General features: G+C 41.6%; 1 long non-coding RNA gene across 1 annotated transcript; it reads right to left on the bottom strand.

The window, feature by feature from the left end:
- Window positions 1-10,642: 10,642 nt before the first annotated feature.
- Window positions 10,643-11,695, bottom strand: LOC135213952 (uncharacterized). Its single transcript, XR_010314233.1, has 2 exons — window positions 11,286-11,695; window positions 10,643-10,773 (listed from the first exon to the last, which is right to left on the bottom strand). It is a non-coding gene; the product is annotated as an uncharacterized LOC135213952 (long non-coding RNA).
- Window positions 11,696-14,428: the final 2,733 nt, after the last annotated feature.

The following is a 14,428-nucleotide window of genomic DNA, read 5'->3' as shown; positions in this document are numbered from 1 at the left end:
TTACATAAACTAAACTAATTAGGATTAACCTCAGCTCCTCCTCCCAGCACTAAATCCGCGGAAACATACGCTCCCAGTGAAAAGCACTTCTCATAAGTAACTCTCACATCCCTTAGATAATGAGAGGCGAACACCGAGTTACACTTCCAATACGTGGACTCTATTAGGGCTTGAAGGGACCACGTTTTATGAAAAGCCATTGAGGTTGCTATGGCCCTCACTTCGTGTGCTTTCACTCTGAGGAGCTTAAATTGTTCTTCACCACATTTAAGATGCGCTTCCATTAATAATGTCTTTAATGAAAAAACGTAAGGGCGTTTTTTTAAATCGGTCTTGTCGGATCCTTGACCGAACACCAAAGACTTTCTTGCGTACCTCCCACAAGAGACTTTCTTTGTAAATAAAATTTTAGCGCTCTTACTGGACAAAGGGTCTTCTCCTGTTCTTCCCCCGTAAGAGAAGAGAGTGCTTTCACTTCGAAGCTTCTAGGCCACGGTTTTGATGGGTTTTCGTTCTTGGCTAAGAAGAGAGCTAAAAGAGCAAATTGCAGCCTCCTTCTTAAAACCCACTCTGCCTTCTAACGCTTGAAGCTCACTCACCCTTTTTGCCGCGGCTAAGGCGAACAGGAATAGAGATTTCCTGTCAAAATCTCTAAAAGAAGAATTATTGGCAGGTACGAATTTTTCAGACATAAGATAATGAAGCACTATATCCAAGTTCCAACTGGGATTCTTATTATTCTGACTTTTTGAGGTCTCGAAAGGCCTAATAAGATCATGTAGGTCCTTATTGACCGACACATCCAGACCCCTATGCCTAAAAACCGAGGCCAGCATACTTCTATACCCCTTGATCGTAGATACAGCTAGGCCACACTTTCTTCTAAGGTAAAGAAGAAAATTTGCAATGTCGGTTATAGAGGTACTGGAAGAGGATACCTCATGCGTCCTGCACCATCTTCTAAACACCTCCCACTTCGACTGGTACACCCGTAGCGTGGATGGTCTCCTGGCTCTTGCGATTGCTTTTGAAGCTTCTCGAGAAAACCCCCTCGCTCTAACGAGTCCTTCGATAGTCTGAAGGCAGTCAGACTTAGAGCGGGGAGGTTTTGTGATACCTGTCGAAGTGGTGGGGTTGTTTGAGAGATCGTTCCTTTAGTGGGAGCAATCTGGGAAGATCCACCATCCACTCCAGCAACTCTGTCACCCAATCTAGGGCTGGCCAAAAGGGGGCGATCAAAGTCAATTTCGTTCCCTCTGAGGAGGCGAACTTTCTTATTACTTCCCCCACTAGTTTGAAGGGGGGAAAAGCGTACCTGTCTATTCCCTTCCAATCCATGAGGAGGCCGTCTATCGCTATTGCTCTTGGATCTGCGATCAGGGGGGGGGGGGGGGGGGGGGGAGCAATAATTCTCCAACCTCTTGTTCCAGTTGGTTGCGAACAAGTCTATGTTCGGCCTTCCCCATAACCCCCATAACTGATCGCACACTTGAGGGTTGAGAGTCCATTCGGTGGGGAGTACTTGGTTTCTTCTGCTTAGCAGATCCGCTCGAACATTTCTCTCTCCCTGAATAAATCTCGTTAGCAGAGAGATCTGTTTCTCTTGCACCCGCCCAAGCAACAACTCCCTCGCTGTCTCGTAAGGGAGAATGAATGGGTTCCCCCCCCTTGCTTCCTGATATACGCTAGGGCTGTCGTGTTGTCGGAATTGACCTGAATGATCGATCCTGAGATCTGTTTTTGAAAGAGCAAGAGAGCTAAGTGAATGGCTTTCAACTCTTTTTTGTTTATGTGCCAGGACACCTGAGCTCCTTCCCAGGTTCCCGACACTTCTTCCGAACCCAACGTTGCTCCCCACCCTACGTCCGACGCGTCTGCAAACAACGCTCGGAGAGGGCTCTTTATGTGTAAGGATATTCCTTGACCGAGTTTCTTCGGGTCTAACCCCCACCACCGAAGATCTTGCTTGATCTGTCCGTGATCCTGAATGATTCTTCGAGGTCCTGGAACTCTGATCCCAGTTTCTCCTTCAGATAATACTGAAGGGGTCTTAGGTGCAGTCTCCTAGGGAAACGAACTGCTCCAACGAGGATATGGTTCCCAGCAAACTCATCCATTCCCTCGCGGAGCAATGCTCTTTCCCTAGAAACACTGACACCTTTGAAAGGCAGCGTTCTATTTTCTCTGTTGATGGAGACGCTAGAAAACCCCGAGAATCCATCTGAATCCCCAGATAAACTATGTTCTGCTGGGGATCCAGCTGGGACTTCTCGAGGTTGACTAGGAGTCCCAGTGACTGCGTCATCTTTAATGTTACCGAAAGGTCCTCCAGACACTGGAAGACACCTTTCAACTTTGGCTCGTCATTATGCCAGTCGTTCATCAAATACATCGAGATCCTTGATTCCGTTTTAAATGTAGCCAATGCGCCACATTCCTTAGGACACCCGTGAAGACTTGAGGGGCCGTCGACAGTCCGAAGCAAAGCGCTCGAAATTGAAAAACTCTTCCCTGTGACATGAATCTGAGGTATTTCCTTGATGCCGGATGAATTGGCACATGGAAATGTGCATCTTGAAGGTCCAGGGATACCATCCAGTCCCCTGGACGAAGAGCAGAAAGTACAGAGGAAGAAGTCTCCATTGAGAACTTCTTCTTGATCACAAAGACGTTCAGCGCACTTACGTCCAAAACCGGCCTCCACCCGCCCGAGGCTTTTGGTACCAGGAATAGACGGTTGTAGAAACCTGGTGAATGGAGATCTTGAACCGGTTCTATTGCCCTCTTCTGCAACATAAGTTCTACTGCTTGCAGGAGAGCTTGACTCTTGACAGGATCTTTGTATCTCGCTGTTAACTCCCTTGGAGTTCTTGTTAAGGGAGGATATTCCCTGAAGGGGATGAGGTATCCTCTCTCGAGGATAAAGAGGGTCCAGCTGTCCTCCCCTCTCTTCGCCCAGACTCTGGCAAAGTTCGAAAGTCTGGCGCCTACCGCTATCTGGAGGACTTCTTCTTCATTTTGCCTTCCCGGCAGGTCTCCTGGAAGGTCTTCCTCTGGTGTCCGGTCTTCTACCTCTAAAAGGGGTTCTTGAGGAGGAAGAGGCTCCTCGAAAGGGCTGCTGAAGAGGTGCTTTATCCTTCTTTTGAAAAGGAACAGCAGGCTTGAACCTCTTTGCTGACTGTGTCAGTAGATCCTGTGTAGCTTTACCAGCTAAGGATTTTGCTATATCCCTCACCGTGTCCTGTGGGAAAAGGTGGTTAGAAAGTGGCGAATATAGCAAGGCCGACCTCTGTAGAGGAGATACTGACTTGGCAGGAAGAACCGTACTGCTCTCTTTTTCATAACTCCCGATCCAAAAAGGGCAGCCACTTCCACCGAACCGTCCATCACCGCTCTGTCCAGACAAGATAATACACTCGATAATTCCTCCATAGTGACAAATTCAGGATCTTGGGCTCTCTTCGCAAGGGCTCCCAAAGCCCAGTCCATAAAATTGAATACCTCGAGTAAGCAGAACACTATAAAAATCTGTGGTTTGAAATAAAGGTTGGAAGGAAAAATGTAATTGAATATGATATTTATTACATAAATAAGCCTTTAAAATAACGTAGTACCGTAGTTATAAACAACTGGTAGGAGAACAAGGCAATTCACGTAGATCGTAGGGCGTTTCCTTCGTTCTGCTTCGCTCGCTGTCTGTAAAGAAATATTCAGGAAGATTAGTATCTAAAAGTAATGGTCATTTATGTAGAAAAATATACCCATAGGAATAATAACCCACTTAAAATTACCTTACAATTGAGCAACTGAGGTTTACATTAGTATCAGGAAGGAAATAAAAGGGCCGATACACCGAAACCAAACACCATCCTGAAATGAACGGTAAACCTAATATAAATTTGCTCGGTCGTAATATGGGAGACAATCCGTCAAAAATATATCCACTCGAACATTAATGTATTAGACGATTCTCTTACCCAAGCGTTAACAAGGTGAATTTATGAATAAGCTAGAGTTCTATCCGAGAGCTAAATCACCTGAAAGGGACAAAAGAATACGATGTATAAAACATATTGACCACAAACAAACTATAACGAATCTTTCATAAAAGAAAAAAAATGACAGACAGGAAAACTTGAATAGGCAACACAAGGCAATGAGAGTTCGCAATGATAACCTTAAAAATAACCTACCCCTATATTCTTGGTACTCACCATTGTCGAACCATGCACAAAGGCGTTGCAGATGGCTTTTGGCAGATGTTCACAAGAGGGTGACGTAGACCAGGGATCCCAATAAAAGCCTTTAGCCTAAGACAGGCATGTCGGACGAATCAAAATTGTAGAACCTTCCCAGGTGAGTGAGGTCTCTGCTCTCTTCTCTCTGTGTCTCTCTCTACGAGTCGCTCTCTGAGTCTGCCTGACGGCCGGGCTGCCTGGCTCCTCGTCGCCGTTTTCGCTCGAGTAAAGCATATGGAAGGAGGAGGAGTTAGCAAACTACCCATCTTTAAAGACTGGACGGCAGGAAAGACAGTTTGATGGTACCAAGAGTAGGGGCAATTGAAATACCAAGTTCTTAATAATTACTAGTCTTTCCTGTCGCCATGTGAGAATATGAAATGTCTTGTACAGTCCAGGGGCGAAGATGGAATTTTTCAGAAATGAAAACAAAAATTCCATCCTGAAACATATGTAACTGGAAAATGTAAGAAAAAAAATACATTTAGAAATGTAAAAATAATTAAATTAAATACAAGAAAATACAAATACTGAATAAAGATTAAAGCATCTGTCTTGTCCTTTCTTGGCTTAATATAGCAGCCTTTCTTTTGGGCCTTAAGGACGAAGTAACAGAATTACAAATATCAGGAGTAACTGAATTAGTACTTCCTGTGTCTAGTATTGGAATAATATTATTTACATGCAACCTTGATGTCTGGCCTGTTTTTACCCTTCTTAATAACAGCATGGGTAACTTCACCCAAATCATTCTTAAAAACTTCTAGAATTATGCCTAGAGGATAATTATTCCTTTTGGTATGTTCCTCCTTAATTAATACAACATCGCCAACCTTTAGTAATTTATGAGTAACGGGACGATACCGCCCCTTTCTGTCACTGCTTGTTTTTGAATCAGAGTACCTAGAAATTCATTATGATAGGTCTCTATTAATGTCTGCCTAATTTTTACACAACTTTAGGTAATTCTGAGAAATAGCTGGATTATCAGGGTCAATCTGGATCTTCAACTGAAAGAGGTTGAAGATTGGGGATAAGGTTTTAGAGAAGTCAATTCATAGCCTCGCACGAGCTGTTCCGGCGTAATTGGTTCGGGCACGTGGTCAGTCTCAGCACGAACAGCTTCTTTGAAGGCTATAGGTCGTCGATTAATGAGATGCAATATTACAGACAAGAAATTCAAAGTCTACATACGTCAATACAAAATTCTTAATTGCTCCAAACATTAATCTTTTTACCATTTTTACACAGACTTCTACTAATGATCCCAATTGACTGCAGCCTTTGAATATTGCTGAAAGGAGAGAGGTTTTACATTATTTTCCTCAAAATATAATTGCGTCTGAGGGTCACTAATGAAGGAAGTTATGGTATTAGCTCCTGCCACCAACTGAGTTCCAAGATCACTAATACAAAGTTGAGGAATCCCGTACTCAAAGCAGTGTAGCTGAAATGCTCTTAAAAAATTCTGCACATTCAAACTCCTACAAATTTTGAGGTTAACTGCCCTAGACCAAGTACAGGTGATACATAGTAAACCAAACCTTACGGGTCTCTTTTCCATCCTTCGTATTGAAGGGTCCTAATAATCCATAAATATGTTAGAAAAAGGAACCGTAGGAGGATCTGCTCTGAAGTATCTGTAAAAGTTTGATTTAACCTTATATACGATTATTAAACCTACGACAATGAACACACTGTTTAAGAGGCCTTTTTCACAACTGAGAAATGTTTAGGGATGTAATAATGCTTTCTGAGCTCCGTTAATACAGAATAACATCCTGAATGGAATAATTTGAGGTGTGCATCCCAAATAATTAGTTGGTCAAATGACTGTCTGGGTGCAATAATAAAGGGTAATTTCCACTTAAGCCATAATTCCATTTTTTGAATTTACTCTTAACTCTCAGAAGACCCTGTGAATCTAAAAATAAATTAAGTTGCGTTATAATAGGAGGAATGTCTTTTCTGGAATTAAGACCATGCTGTAGGTAAGAATATACCTCAGGATAATGCTTCCTTTGTTCAGTGTTTAACAAGTAATTTATAGCCTGGGCAAAGTAATTAGCGACTGGTGAGCAAGCAATTTTCGCTTTCAGCTTCCACTTGTGCACCACTAAGAAAATTCTGCGAAAAATCAATACAAGTTTCCTGAAATTGGAATAATTATTAATATCAATCAGATTGTTAGCAACTTCAATAACCCGAGCTGTGGAAGGAGTTGCTTGAACCTCAGTGGGCATCTCAAATGCTGGTATAGTAGTTGACAATTCTGGAACTTCATTTTATACTTAAATCTGGTCCTGAAAAAAACAAGCAAGAATTTTGCAACTGGTTGTATGACACACATCTGGTGATTATGTCCGCAGGATTGATTGTTTTTTTCCTGAAATAAAAAAACAAAGCAAATTTTATAGGAACCAGTTTCACACATTCTTTGTATATTATGAAGTCTGTTTACGACAAATGGAGAATGTTTATTTAATTTGTCCAATTTCAAAGCAGCAGAGTTCAGCCAATGTAAGGCACACAGAGAATCAGTATATACGTAAATATTATTAACCTGCAAGGGTTTTAAGCAAGCAGATCCAGACAAATCTTTGTAAATATCAAGAGCACACTCAACACTTAAATGTATTGCGTTAAGTTCCAGAGAGGGCATGGATTTACTCTTGAGTTGCTTATTTACAAGTCGGTTTTTGGCATGTATAAAGCTTAAGCGATTGGATTCAATATGCTGTAAATAGAGTACACAACCAAATATGTCCTTACTTGCATCTGAAAAAATATAAATATCATAACTGCCATCTCGTGGACCAACACATCTAGCAATTTTTAAAGGAGGAGCTCTGTTGGTTTGCCTGCAAATATTAATCCATTCTCCCTGCAATTCTTGCGTTAATGGTTGATCCCAATGTAAATTCTTTTGACGCTGTAATTGATGCATGAACAATCTACAGCGGTTAAACAATGGCATATTAAAACCAAACAGGTCAAACTGTGAAGCAATTGTTTGTAAAAGAGACCTTTTAGTATTAGCATTGGGATCAAGAAAAATTGGTTTAGTGAAAATTTCGTCGGAACATCGGTCCCAGTTAAAACCAAACAACTTGTTACGTAAGGCGTAGCTTGCCTCGGCTTCGCGGTCCACTTCATCCTGTAAAATTGAGTCATTAGTTACAATCTGCTGAACGTCAAATTTATAGGGATTGAATATATTCGAAAGCTGTTTATACGACCACTCTAACTCCTCTGAAGTATTGGCAGTAATAGCCCCATTGTCCATATAAATCATGGAATAGATAGATTTCTTTAAATCTGCTATTCGAGAATCCTCTGAAGGTTGTAACACAAGTATGTAATATAATGAAATCATTAATAAAAAGGGACTACATCTAAGGCCAAAAGGTAATCTTACATTCTTAAAAGCCAATAAGGAAAAATCACCTTGACTCACATTTTTGTACCAAAAAAATAACAACTTAGACTGATCAGTTTCTGTTAAGGATAACATATTAAAGGCTTTCTAAGGTCAAATAGAGTAACTTTTGGTCAAATCTAAGCTGTAAAAAGGAAGAGGACAATTTTTGGTTTAACGTAGGCCCTGAATACATGCACTGGTTATGTGACAAAGATATACTATTAGAAGAACCCCTAAGGTTGGACAAAAATACAATCCTACATTTGGTACTATCCTTATCCAGTTTAAAGATAGGCATGTGTGGTAAAAAAGAATGTTGAGGGTTCTCACTTTTAAACACCTCTAAATCATAAATAAATGGGTTCAATTATGCCTGCCTTCAATTGCTCCTTAATTGTTTGGTCAACGAGCTGCAAACGTTCTGGATGTCGTTTAAGTCTCTTGAGATTAGACCTTAATATCAACTTAGATAGATTTCATTCTTTGAAAGTAAATGAGAAACTTTCCCATTCCACAACAAGGAACGATAATACGTCCATCAGACTCCCTACGACGAAGGGTTTTGATGGTAAATTCGACCACTGGTTGTTAAGTTCAATACTTTCATCATTGTAGAAATTCTGATCGTAATTTAAGTAATAATTACATTCAGACTCTAAAAGTTGATCAGTGGCCTGTTGCAGTGGTTTCTCCATAAGCATACCTTTTTCATTTATTACAGAAAATGAACAGTTTACCTCAAGTTAGTATTAATGTCTCATCGGCAAAATATCAACTTTAGAGTTCAACAAAAAGGAACTACTCTGGATATGAATAGCAGAACTACACTCAAATGGGTTACTAACAGCCGAGGTTTGCACTCTCGTATCAGCTAAATTATCAATATTCTTAATCATTAAATCAATGCTACCAGACAGCAAAATACCTGCATGACACTCAGTATACATCGATGAATTTATTCCTCCAAAAACTGTATCTGTACCTGCAATACAATAAGCGAAGTCTGTACCTAAAATGAGCTGAACATTATCAATTTCATGAGAAAATTTATGAAGGAATTGATCAGCTAGTTTAACACCTTGTGCCTGAAATTTATCAACTAATCTACCAAGCAGAGGTAATTTCAATGCTACATTAATGTTTGGTACAACCAAGCAATAAATATAAAGGATTTATCTCGATCGCTAACAGGAACTTCAACAATTTCAGTAAAATAACTCCTTGTTGCCATTAAACCCATTAACTGTTAGCTTTACTTTGTTAGAGTTTAATGATTTTAAGATTATTCTCCTCCGCCAATTTCTTAGTGACAAACGTGCTCTCGAACCACTGTCCTTCAGTCCTCTGTAAACAGTCCCCCCAACTTTAAATGAAAGGTGGGTAAAATGGAATCACCATGACAAGTAGGAAGGACGGCAACACCGCTGCTTATTTGAGGAGAAGTTTCCACCTTGGATTTGCAGTCATTAATATTGTTAGAGTTTCTGCCTGGTGACGGACTCCTATCACACAGGTAAGTCATATGCCAGCTGTTACAATTTGAACAGCGTCTCTTGAATTTAAAACGGCACTTACCGGAAACATGATTAAACTGGCCGCATTTTACACATCCATTTCTAGATTTCAAAATATGCACTTTATCTGTAGGAGAAAGAAAATTAGGGCACTTATGAATAAAGTGAAATTTATCAGTATTTCCAACCACAGAACACAAGGAACATAGAGGCGAAGACCTGTCTTTATCATAGGTTACGGCTTCCGCAGCCATGCTGGTAGCTCTCTCTTTACGAAGAGGGAGTGTTAATGTCGTGACAGGTGAAGCTTTACATTTCATGCTTTCAACACCTTTCCCGTCACTTTCGTACCTTTCGCAAGCTGCAAAGAAATGTGAAATAATGTCATTTAAGGAAGGATGAGTCTTTCCTGCAATATTAATAAGATGAAGCTGAAAAGCGACCATTTAAGCCGTGCCAAGCAAATATCTGACAAATTCATCCGCTTCAATGTTAAAAGTCTTGACTGCTTCGCATACTGATCGGAGGATGGAAATAAATGTGAAGGGATCATCACCCTCTCTTAGACTTAACTCCGTAATTTTCCTAATTGCATTGTTTTTACAAACCTCCTTAGAAGCAAAGGCGGAAATCAATAGTTCTTTGGCATCTACATAACGCTGTTTATCAGCTTCCAGAGAACTTAATAAAGTCTTTGCTCGACCGTCTACCTGTTGCTTCAGCAATAAAAGTAAATCTCTGTCTGGATACTGAAATGCATTAGTTGTAGCCTCAAACTCTGCTATAAATTTCAAGAAATCTTCTCCTTCTTTGCTTGTAAACTTAGGAAGAGGGGCTGTTGGCTGTTTCAGTAAACTGCGGGCCACGTCGGGAATATTATTAGAATCATTCTTACTCCTTGAAATCTCAAGTAATGGTAGACAATGCTCAATTTTGTCTAGATAATCCTGGCAACTTGTTAATTCTGGCTCTAACTCTGCTTCATCACATATGTCAGGAAATTTCTTCAAGAGGATTTGATCATCTAGCTCTGACAACTTGTTTCTATAATTAACAAAGAAGACCTTTTAATAGCTAACTTTTCTTCTTGTGTAAGGGCAGAATAGGTGTCAGACCTATTGAATTGTTCGGTGACTTTTCTCCGAATGACTTTTCGTTGTCCGATCATTACCTTTAAGTTAGCCATTATAACAAAAGTATAACAAATGCAAACCAATAAAATGTTAATTTTCTGAAAAGGAAAATTATATTTATTTCAATAAAATGTTAATATCCTGGAAAGGAAAATGTCAATGTCCTACAAATAGAAATATGAGAGACTATTGGGAGCCCCAGTCGTGGTCAATTCTCTACTGGATCATCTGCACCATCATTAAGCACCTTTCTTCGTGTTGCCCCACGTTGGGCGCCACAAGCAGAACACTATAAAAATCTGTGGTTTGAAATAAAGGTTGGAAGGAAAAATGTAATTGAATATGATATTTATTACATAAATAAGCCTTTAAAATAACGTAGTACCGTAGTTATAAACAACTGGTAGGAGAACAAGGCAATTCACGTAGATCGTAGGGCGTTTCCTTCGTTCTGCTTCGCTCGCTGTCTGTAAAGAAATATTCAGGAAGATTAGTATCTAAAAGTAATGGTCATTTATGTAGAAAAATATACCCATAGGAATAATAACCCACTTAAAATTACCTTACAATTGAGCAACTGAGTTTACATTAGTATCAGGAAGGCAAATAAAAGGGCCGATACACCGAAACCAAACACCATCCTGAAATGAACGGTAAACCTAATATAAATTTGCTCGGTCGTAATATGGGAGACAATCCGTCAAAAATATATCCACTCGAAACATTAATGTATTAGACGATTCTCTTACCCAAGCGTTAACAAGGTGAATTTATGACTAAGCTAGAGTTACTAGTCCGAGAGCTAAATCACCTGAAAGGACAAGAGAATACGATGTATTAAACATATTGACCACAAACAACTATAACGAATCTTCATAAGAAAAAATGACAGACAGGAAAACTTGAATAGGCAACACAAGGCAATAGAGTTTCGCAATGATAACCTTAAAAATAAGCCCTATATATTCTTGGTACTCACCATTGTCGAACCATGCACAAAGGCGTTGCAGATGGCTTTTGGCAGATGTTCACAAGAGGGTGACGTAGACCAGGGATCCCAATAAAAGCCTTTAGCCTAAGACAGGCATGTCGGACGAATCAAAATTGTAGGAACCTTCCCAGGTGAGTGAGGTCTCTGCTCTCTTCTCTCTGTGTCTCTCTCTACGAGTCGCTCTCTGAGTCTGCCTGACGGCCGGGCTGCCTGGCTCCTCGTCGCCGTTTTCGCTCGAGTAAAGCATATGGAAGGAGGAGGAGTTAGCAAACTACCCATCTTTAAAGACTGGACGGCAGGAAAGACAGTTTGATGGTACCAAGAGTAGGGCAATTGAAATACCAAGTTCTTAATAATTACTAGTCTTTCCTGTCGCCATGTGAGAATATGAAATGTCTTGTACATCGAGTGTCCTGAAGAGTCCCTTTAAGAGATGGTCCAGTTCACACATCCCCCACGTAGCTTTTGCTGATAGTAGAGCGCGCCTCCTTGAAGAATCTACTAAGGAAGCGTAATCTGCGTCTGCAGATGAAGGCAGTCCTAAGCCCATAGGTTCCTGGGTATCGTACCATCTTCCAGGTTTACCCGTCAACTTTGAAGGAGGGCATGAAAAAACAGTCTTGCCCGCCTCTCTTTTATTCTTAAGCCATTCTCCAAAGCCTTTGAATGCTTTTTTCATACTAAGGGCTGGACACATTTTTACAAATGAGGATGCTTTTGGAGACTTCGTGCTGGATAACAAAGATCCTGGAGAGGGCGGATCCGCTGGTTGAAGCTTATCTCCGAACTCCTGCAACAACAACAAAGACAATCTCTTATAATCAGAGACTACTACATCCACTGGTAATTCTTCATCCGAGACTTCTTTTAAGTCTCCGGCTGTAGGAGATCCTTTCGGAGAAAAGCGGTTCTTAGTAGTCGAGGGACTTCTGTCAAAAGAAGAACGTCGCCCATGCGACAAATTCTTGCTACTACAAGGCGCAATAGAGCTCGTAAACGCATGAGATCTCCTCTCAGGAACCTGTTTCCTACCAAGTGAAGGGCTCCTACTCTCAGAAGAACTCATAAAGTGCGAAGGGGTCTTACTCCGACCTAAGCTCCTACAAGGTTCCTGGCGCCTGCTCGACTCCTGACGCCTGCTCGACTCCTGGCGACTGCTAGACTCCTGGCGCCTACTTGACTCCTGACGCCTGCTCGACTCCTGAAGCCTGCTTGATTCCTGGCGCCTGCTTGACTCCTGGCGCTTGTCGTGACTCCTGGTAGGCTCTTGACGCCTCTCACTAGACTCCTGGCGTCTGTTAGGCTCTATACGCCTGCTATATTCTTGGCGCCTACTAGGCTCTGTCAACTCCTGGCGTTTGAAAATATCCTGCTTCTTAGGCTCTTGACGCCTATCCTGATCCTCAGTAGAGGAGTCCGACTCCTGACCTCTCCGAAAAGACGTAGCTGATCGTTTGCTCTGCGAGCGGAACTACCGCTGGGGACGGGAACTTTCTTCCCATACAAAGGAGAGGAAATCGCTTTAAGGAAAGAAAACTTGGGAGACGAGAGAGTCTCTTCAGGTGACGAGCGGCCTGCTAGAGTGAGAAACCTCTCTTCTACCAGGAGAAGAAAACTTCGATCTCTTCACTGGAAGGGAGGAGTCTTTCCTTCGAGACGAATCCGTATGTAGAGCGCCTACCAGGGAGGATATTTGTTCCTGTAGATTATGCAGGAAAAGTTTAGTCGGGTCTTGAGGCGCTGGAGACGGTCTTCTCGCCTTCTTACTACTCGAAGGAAAATTCTCTGGAAAGCGCTCAGGGCTCGAATCAAAAGCGTCTCCTTTCGGCGCAACCCACGATCTCTTCAGCGGACGAGACTTCGAAGCAGAGCTCCATCCACGCCTAGACGAGGAGGAGTCCGACGCAGAAAAAAACACCTCTTCCAGGATGCCTTTTCTACGGCTATCCAAGGCAGCCTGGGTCGTTACTTCAGATCTGCCGAAGGGATGCCTGATCGTTGGGGATGCTCCACATCCTCCCTGCGGCTTTTGACATTCCTCCTCCCCTGGTCCTGGGAGTTTGGAAGCGGTCTAGGCCTAGGAGCAATGCGGAGCCGATCAGACGCCCCCTCCACTGCACTGGGGTCACTGTATTCACTGACACTCTTACCTTGTGTTTCCATAGCTTTAAGCTGATCCTGAAGCTCCTGATCAGGGATCTCATTCTTTCCATTTCTGAAAATGAATCCTTAGATTCAACGCAGGGAGAAGGGGCTGAGGTTATGGGAGAAACATCATCTAGCTTGTTAGTTTCTAATTCAGGCTCAAAAGAACATGATCTACTCGAGCTTCTAGCTGAAGCTTTCCTAGCTCTATCCTTCTCTCTTTTCTTAATATAAGAAGCTAAATCCTTCCATCCTTGCTCCGTAAGCCCTTCACATTCAGAACAAGTTCTATCAAATGCACATTCAGAACCTCTACATTTAATACAAAGTGTATGAGGATCTACCTCTGCTTTAAACAACCTAGTTCTGCATTCGTCCCTTGCACACACCCTAAACTTAGGTGTTACCTTAACTTCAGCCATATTAATAGAAAAAACCAAATCCAAGTCCTAATCCAGTCCAAAATAAGCGTATACCAATCCCGAGAACAAACAAGAGTACTTCACCAAATGAGTCCAACCAATTCTCGGCAAATGAGCAGAATTCCAATCAGGAGAGACCAAACAACAGTTGTTGCCGGCCTCAGCGACAGAGAAAATCTGGCTCAGAAAACGGGAATGGTCTGGATTCCGCCACCCAGCGGCAGGAATGGTAGATCACCTGACCTACCTGTAGCGTGTGCCGCGAGTTTTGAGTTCTGTCGGGACGACGGAGTCTATAGCTAAGTATATATCTGCCGGGTAAGTTGCATGTATAAAAATTTCTGTTTATCTGTACTATAACCTTCATTACTTATTGAGCAGCTTCTATTATTTACCCTTTAAAAGTTTCAATTCATGATTGTCGACCAAATGTAAAATTTTGACATTTGCATCGTAAATAAAAAGGGAGTGATTTTTTTTCCAATAGTTAAGTAAAGCTTGAACGATATACTCATTGATTATTTGTAAAACTAAATGAACATTTGGTTCCCAACGGTGTAGGGA

This window comes from Macrobrachium nipponense, chromosome 43 (genome assembly GCF_015104395.2).
Source record: "Macrobrachium nipponense isolate FS-2020 chromosome 43, ASM1510439v2, whole genome shotgun sequence".
NCBI classification, from domain to species: domain Eukaryota; kingdom Metazoa; phylum Arthropoda; class Malacostraca; order Decapoda; family Palaemonidae; genus Macrobrachium; species Macrobrachium nipponense.
The sequence above is the reverse complement of the archived record's forward strand: the minus strand, read 5'-3'. Positions and strand labels throughout refer to the sequence as shown.